Raw genomic sequence first — 8,795 nt, forward strand, 5'->3', positions numbered from 1 at the left:
ATTCAACCAATCAGCTCTGCCAACATTGTCCAGAGTTAGAACATCCCGTAGGATAGCCCGGTTCATGACGCACTCCCTTATAGTCCAAACCCTATGCCACAGGAGTAAGGGTTGAATTCTAATAATATCAGAGATATAGGGTAAACCCAATTCAGTGTGGCATATATATGTCGCAACGCTTTGGGGGACTGTCAGAATATACCTCAAGAACCTATTCTCAACTTTTTGAATTAAGTCAATATTGGAATACCCCCAGAGGGCCGACCCATATGTGGCTACCGAAATACAAGTAGCCTTATATATTGTTAGAATTTCCTTTATTGGTTTTTTACCCAGTTTTTTAATAAAATTTTTCAAGGCCATAATGTTTTTTTGGAACAACATAAATGGGTAACTTTATCACCAGTTACTTACATTGGTTGAAAATGGGTGAATCACTACCTAACAAAACATGTTATTACTGTGATAAAGCTTAAATTTGTTCCATTGAGAGCAAGTGATTGTTAATTCTACTGCGTAAAAAATCCGGTCATAACCAGGCAAATACCTCCAGTACTGCAGGCTTCATGTTTATGTAAATTCATTCACTTCAGTTACTTAAAAGTGTAAATTAAATTAATGGCAATAAACACATATACAATGTTCTGCAACATAAACATAAGGTTATGGCTAGAAAGGTTGCAGCCCAGGCCTCTTCAGAAAAGTAGATAGTGGGCCTTAGATCTGAATAGAAGAGTGAGCTCTTAGAGAAAATGGAGCTGCTTGAAATGAGAGACTCTGAGAATTTGGAATATCAATGCCCAATTGACCCCGTCTCCTGAAACCGGAAGTAAGACAGCTAGGTGTACCTATTGGAATCAAATGGCGCTCTTCTGGATGGGTTGTATGTTTTCGGGGCCTACCTCATCCCTAAACCCGCCTCCCTCTACACTACTAAACTGACTGCAACATAAAATGACACTTTAAATAACTGACGCCCGCCCAGGTCAGCGTGTTTTTAGAATGCAAATACCACATATGGGTCTTTTTAAGTTCAAGGCATTTTATCTGTTCATGAGGGTCAAGGCAGACGTTTTCAGTTTAAAACTGTCAAGCAGGGCAAAAGGTATCCAGCGACTTGGTTTTATCGCACGACACGCCGCACGTTTTATCATCTTTCATAAGAAAAGGGGGTTTCCCAAAAAAAAAATACAGTAGTATTATTCTATATTCTTTTGTGTGCTTTGCACTACCGTTGCTGCGTCAAACGCGTACTAGCACCAGTCGGTAATAATTCTTAGGTTCTGTTTGAACTTTTCCTCACAAACAACTGGAAAATAGCAGAAAAACGCAAGAAACGACGGAATGCGGGCAAATTGAGGCTGTCTCCAGTGTTATCAGCCTCCAGCTGTTCGGATCAGATAAGAGCCCCCCCTCGCCCTCTCCCGCCCCTCGCGTAATCAGGACGGGCCCTTCAACCGAGCAATCACCAGCACTTGGCTGCAGCCCGCTGATGACAAACTCTGCCCTTTACTCCTGTAGCCAAGAAGGGACTTTTCAGACCACTCGATTTAAACATTCATTAGCCTGGCAGCAATGCCACCGTGAGCAGCGGCTTGCCCCCTGCTCTGCGGCCTGTAGAGAGGACGTGAGCGTAGGGCACGGATGCAATACAGATGGTTTTGAGTTCTCTAGCGTAGCCCAGGAGGTCACTTGTGCAGCATGGCGCAGGGCTAAAGCACGTGCAAGGTGATTGGCTGAGTGCACACCACTCTCGCGCCTGAGTGCAACGACCCTCGAACGGTGCCACCCAGGGGCAAACAAACAACACGTCACGCACGTTACCATTATTGATGGGGAATGCAGAAGACACGGACAGCATCAGAGCGAACGCCCATTTGTTTTTTATCTTTTAGGGTGGCGTGGGAGGAGGCTTGACTATTCCTGACAGCATGCATGCAACAGAAGCTCTGTAAATGCGCAACAATTGCATCTCAGAAAGAATTGGCCCCATTGCTTATTTTACAATTGAAATTACTGATAGCAGCATCTCGGGTGATTTTGAAATCTAATATATTATTTTATAATCTTTTAATTTGAATCTTCATATTGAACAATCTGAGATGAAATGGCCACTTTAAACAAAGCACCGAAACCACTAAGGAGACTGCATTTTGTTCTGATTCAGAGCTTTGGCGAAACAGATAATACCGGACTTCCGGGTTTTCAAACTCTAGTGGGACAGACTACATCACCACTCAAATGTAATTCAGGCCTAATGTGTAAGGCCACACGCATTGCACTGTCGGCCATTTTTGCGTCATCATTTTCTACGTAATATAATTGTTCTGTGAGAACCACTCCACAATCTTTCATTAATACCGTTCAATTTAATAGAGGTAGCTCGGTTTCACTGCATACCAACGGGTGGCAGCTTTATTAATTTTCGTTCTTCTGTGCCCTTGTGGAATGGCCTCTGTTGAACTGCGCTCAGCTCCTATGTTTGTGTTTGTGAACTACTGTAGATGGGGATTTTGATCTCAGAACTGTATGTATTATTTGCTCCGTAGAAGAAGTGCGCCACCTAGTGCCAAGAGGCCAAGTTCATGATTGTTGTGCATCGCAAAAGCATCAATAATATGACATGAACTATGCTCGTTTAAAGATAGATTTAGTTTTCTGTTGTCAAGCACATTTTTTCTACAATACAATACATTAAGTAGGCTTAAATAAACCCTTTATTCAGTAGTGGATGGTTTCTTGTCTATCTCTATTTCCTTCTTCAATGGCTTTCTTAGTCTTTGTCTCGGCCTGGATTTTGTTTACACCCTTCATAAATGGATATGTTGCACCCTGCCACTTCTGACACAAGGAGACAATTTATTTTACTTTACTTATATGGGAATGTTTTGATTTTCTCCCGCCTTTTCCATCACCCGTTTTTTTGGGCACATTCACCATGTCCCCATAAGAGTGCAGATGAATATAATAATTTTGCTAACCTGGGTTTGAGACAAGCTAGTGAAATTATTCAACTACTATTTTGAATATTCATGAAAAATCCAATTTAATGGCAAGTTAGATTTTTGATAAATGTTTAGGAAAATGAACTACTAGAATGCTACCTTTTCCATGCTTGAAGCTTCTGGGTGCTAATTTGCATTAGCCTGCCTGCAGTCACCCCTGCCAGTGCTTGATCTTAATGCAGTGTGACATCTGCTCTCAGAGCAGAGACAATGGCTAAGGCCTGTTGATAGGTTAGGTTGGGTTAGGGATGAGGTATGTGACTCCTTTCAGCCCAGGAAGAGCAGCTGGGGTTCTTCAAATAGGCAAGGGTTACGCCAGCCCATTCGCAGTCAAGTATAATGGAAGTTTGAGGAAGGGAAGTCTTTGATCTTTAGGCCCTCTGTAGCAGATTAGACACCAGCCTAGTGGGTGGTGGAGTGTGTCCTAGAACCAGTTTGAAGTAGCTGAGGATGAGGGCTCATTTCCTCAAACAGCCCCTGGTTGCTACCTAGACTCCCTTCAGGAGCAGAAGGCATGCAGTATCTTAGATTTCCTTAGAATAGGGAGCTGAGGTATAGTTTGCTGGAAGGCAACCTAGGTGTGCTGAAAAAGTGGGAAGGATTTCCCCCAGGAACCTTTTCCTCATTGGTTAGGAAGTATTTGGGAGTTACCAACACCCACTGGCTAGTGAAACCTAAAAGGCTGGACCCTTGCTCATAGCTCAACAGAGCAGTTTCTAGACCTGCTGGAGAGCAGAGAGCTGAACCTGCTCTCTGAAACCTGTGAGGAGACCTGAAGGGCTGGATCTGCTCTAATGTGTATCAACATCACAAAATAAAATGCTGGACGGAGTGTTGAAACTTTTCACACACTCACCCCCAGTCACAGATCTGGGTTAATCCATCGTTATTTTGTTCTCCACATCACCCCAGTTTGCACACAACCATATGCAAATCAGTCTTGACTGTGCTCTCCATGGGAACAGTCCAACCTGAACTGCCAATCGAGGTCCTCCCTGGACTAGAAACGAGCATTGTGGGACCGGTTTCTTGGTATCACCCTCATCAGCCAGGCTTGCTTGAATCCAGTAGCACAGCGAGCAAGAGACCCACATCTGGGCTTACCCTTAGCCTTTAGGGCGCACATAGCAACATCACAAAATAAAATTATGGATGGAGTGTTGAAACTTTTCAAACACTCACCCTCAGTTACAGATCTGGTTTTAATCCATCGTTATTGCGCTCGCCACGTCACCCCACTTTCACTGACTTGTGCCAAAACAAAGAAATTGACTCTAATGATACTGTTTTGATACAGGAACATCAAACACAGCAAAGGACCCTTTTCCTGAAGTGATCAGTTGCAACTGGAAGAGGACTGGAAGCTGCTGTGGTCTATGCAGTTGTGATTGGTGGCCCACAAGGGCAATCCCTGAAGTCCTGGGAGCCTTAGTAGTATTCAGAAGCATTTATTCAGAAATCTCAGAAATATCTGGACTTCTAAACTTTTTGAGGGCCAGGATAAAACAATCAAGTCGATCTGCCCAAGGTGTGAACTTCAGGTTAATCCTGCTCAGAGCTTTTTGCTCCCTGAAAATCCAGTTCAGCAGACCCTTGTGGCAAGCCTCTCCAGCATCAGTGCAACTTCTTGGATACAGTCTGCTGTCTTGACCCAATGGAGGAATCCGAGCTCTCAAAAAGAGACTAAGTCTGAAGGTAGAAATCTTGACTAGGCAAAGGCACCAAAAGTATCCAGCCGATGAGAGGATATCCTTGGGCATGAAATTTGACTTTTCCAGCTTAGAGCTCTTCCTGCCAAATCCGACCGCTTCAGTGGGACCTCTCTCAATGTCTATCCAATTTTGAAGGGACTCCATAGGGTACAGCCTCTTACCTTGCCCTCCTGGGGCCGTATTATCAAATTGCCCCAGTGTGGAGTGGGCGTTTGCACTTGCTTTGCGCACCCCTGGGGCATGTAGGTATTACAGACGGGGCCGAAGTTGCACAACTCAAAATGTCCAATATAGTGTAAATCAATCCATATCAGGATTCTGAATCCTGACGGGAGTGATGACTTTCCCTTAAACAGATGTGGAATCGGGCATCTGAAAGAGTGACACTATTATTTGAATGAGTGACACTATCATTCGCACTCTTGGATAGAACTTGAACAGGATCTATGATGGAAGGATAGGATCTGTCTCAGCTACTTAGCCCAGCACCTTTCCCTTTGAAATAGAAACTGAGGTACATACCTCTTTGAATGACACATATTGATGTTTTCCAGCACCATGACAATTGATATACAGAAAAAGGCATTTTAAAAAAATTCTTTGACTAATACAGCAGTTCTCTTGCCCTGAAGAAGTCCCGAGGTGGACGAAACGCGTCGGCTGCTTTGGCTGTTTTTGGATGTTTTAATGTGTATATAACAACTGAAATAAAGAAGATTGCTCTGAAAAGAAACCTCATGGATATGGATTGATTTACACTATATTGGACATTTTGAGTGGTGCAACTTGTGCTGTTTTTCTCTTACTTTCATTCCAGAACTTGGAATAACACTGTGTTGGCGGGTGTTAATCAAGTTTGCACACTCATGGTGAATGAAAATATCACCACTAGATATGATGGGTTAATTCTAAATCCGGGGCTGTCCTAGAGGGATACCGTTAATTTTGTTCTGTCTTATGATTACAGAAGGGGCCGCATATCTTCAGAGTGCGTTCCCTCTATTGCATGGGGGCATGGCCCCATGCAAATGAGGACATCCATTTGCCTCTGTGCCCCCGCCCTATTATAGACGCGGGCGCAGAGGCAAAGAAGCAGTCAGTGCGCCCCCTCAGTGCAGCCCTCTGGAGGGGGGAAAGGGGATCCCATGGACCCCCCAGACATCTCCTTGGAGGCGGGTGCAATCACTCACTGCCCCCACCTGCAAGGTAATCTCTAATCCCCTTTAAAAGTGCCGGCGGGTTGCTGCCTGCCCAGTGAAACACTGAGCGGCTTCAAAGCAGCTGCTGTGATTTTCACCTGAATTTGCTGCCCCCAGGGCAGCACATTCCATCTATTAGGACACACTTTCCCTGGTACAAACAGGGAAAGGGCTCCCTTTGCATATTAGGGCCCCTGAAGGATTTTGACTTTGATTTCAGAGACTAAGTCAGAAAGTAAAAGCTTTGAACTGGATGAACTTGCTTAATGTATCTGATCCACGCTCTATTGCGGTCAGACCAAAATCACACCTAGGTCCCAGTCATACCATCTTACTCTTTCTTGGCGCTTTTTTTCCTTAAATCTTTAATAAAAATCATATCTCTTGTTGTCGTTATCGATTTTTGTCATATTGTAATTAAATTTGTATTCTGTATTTTCAAATTGCAGTGGGATTTTTATTGTATTTTGACTTTTTGCCTTTTTAACAGCATTGGTACGTCTAAACGATTTACACATTTTCTCTTAAGTTAAGCCTGTCTGCTGTGTGCCAAAACTACACGAGTTAAGCTCAGGGTAAAATTATTGAAACCTTTTTGTTGGATCGAAAAGCTGGTGACTTTATTATTTGTGGTAGACTACCATCCATTCCAGTTAACAAACTACCCTATACTACTGATCAATGGAAATCACAACTGTGCTATAAAAGCAACTGGTCCCAGAAAGTGCTAGAGTGCCTTACAAATGGAAGAAGGCACAATATACATGCTGATAGCATAGCAAGATTTGTTCCCGGATTACCTTGACTACACTTTTATGGCCATCCACTAATATTCTGCAGCAATCAGAACATGACCTTCAACTACACTATCTTGGATCAAAGCATGAAGCCTTGTGGGATCTACCCCAGTTATCAGACTGTAGTTTGAAGGTAACTGCATAGTTCCATTTCTCACACTCTATAAAACATCCAACCAGCACTCCTGAATTCAACCCTTGATCTGTAATTGGGTTAATCAAAGTGAAAATGAATCTGCCGGCAACCCAAAAACAATCCCTGACTGATTGTGGTCAAGTTCCCTTAATTCGCTCACTCACTCACAGCAGTATCACTTATTTCTTTGTATCTTCATCCCAAACATCCAACTTGCATGCCAAAGCTTTCAGTCACAATCATCTTGACCTATTTTTTTTAACACACCTCCTCTGAGTCTCCCGCCTTCTGTACAAGGCATATGTAAAACAAAGAAGGACAATCTGCCCAAGCAGATCATAAAATTGGTCACTTAAACTTTATAGGAAGGTCCTGGCCTTCTCCTCACAGCTGTCTGACCAGCAGGTAGTCATCTGGTGATCCTGGCGATCCTGATTAGAATTCGGGGAGTAGCTTTGTCACCGTCTTGTTTTCTGGGAGCTAGATATTGTGATCTACCCCTCGTGTTCCACTGCCTTTTGGCTATGTTTGTGCTGTAGAAGTATTACATACGTACATACATACATACATGCATACCACCACCCTGTTCACTCCTTCAAAACAAAAGTAGGGCATGCCTCTAATCTGCCCATGGTTGCAAATTGCATGCTTTATGTTCACAATCTTCCTGGGTTCCTAATGTTGGTCCATCTGACACAAAACGTTAGTTAATTCAGCTTCTCCAGCCATTTGCAGTGAATCTGCTCAACACATCCTAGGAACAAAGGCATCTTGGGTCATCATATCTCTCTTAGGTCATGCCTGCACTCCTTCTCTAAGTCACTGAACCTGTTTGCCTTGCTTTATAACAGACAAACATATTCCATGTAGCGGATGGTTATGACAGGCATGTAAGGGAAAGATGCCGACATTTGTGAAAAGTCTCTCATCGCGGGTCGTTTATTCAGTACCCTGCCCAAGCAGTTCTATAACTTGCAATTGCTAATCTTATGCTGAATATGGGTTAAATATTATTATGAGGCCTTGATCCCTCTAAACTCCAAACTCGCAGCAGTGTCTGCAGCAATGCCAGTGCATGCTTCTCTGTAGTGCAAACTTCTATCTTCCTCGACTTTGGCCTCATCAGTTCCACCTCTTCTTCTGTAACTGGCAGGATGATTGGTACATTCCAGATGCTTTTCATTGTATGTCTTCTTTCTTGAGTACTGACTGGGACCCCGTCCTGGAAATTCAAGGACACCACAGCTGTTCTATATGGTACACATGAAGGAATCTGGAAAATGCTTACATGGCATGCAGGTGTTTAGACATCAGTGGGGCGGGCAACTAAGTGGTGGGTTAGTGCGTGCATGCAGGCAAGGCGAGTGGCAAATAATAAAAATAATAAAAAATAAAGTCACTTACCGTGCCTTGTCCAATGTCCTCCGTGGGCTCCAGCCTCCAGGAAGTTCCACTAACCAATCCTGGTGCTACTCTCTGCAGCATGAGAGCAGAGCCAGGATTGGATGGAGAGTCCTGATTGGATGCTCCTTCAGGCCCTTTAGGCCTGTGCTTGGTCTCTACCCAGCTGTCTAAGACAGCATGGTGGAGAGCTTCAAAGTGCGCAAGACAGCTGGCCAAAGTGGCATGCGCACTTTGGAGTGTCTATTCAGCCTTGCTTCAGTCCTTCTCGGCTGGAGACAGGCTAGCAGCTGCTGCGTGCTAAACATGAAAAATAAAATGGCAATGAAATCATTTAATTGCCATTTTATTGTTCACGTTTAGCACAGCTGCAGCAGGGGGGAGGGTGATGCTCACCTGCCCTCAGGTAGAAACTGCCACGGATGGTATGAGGGAGGCAGGCCTCATCAGTGACAGGAGCTCGAACAGGACGTACCGCTGCAGCTCTCTCAGTTATTTTGCACACCACGTCATTCCAGTTTGGACCCAGCCATAGGCAAATCAGT

Source organism: Triturus cristatus, chromosome 2_1 (assembly GCF_964204655.1).
Source record: "Triturus cristatus chromosome 2_1, aTriCri1.1, whole genome shotgun sequence".
NCBI classification, from domain to species: Eukaryota; Metazoa; Chordata; class Amphibia; order Caudata; family Salamandridae; genus Triturus; species Triturus cristatus.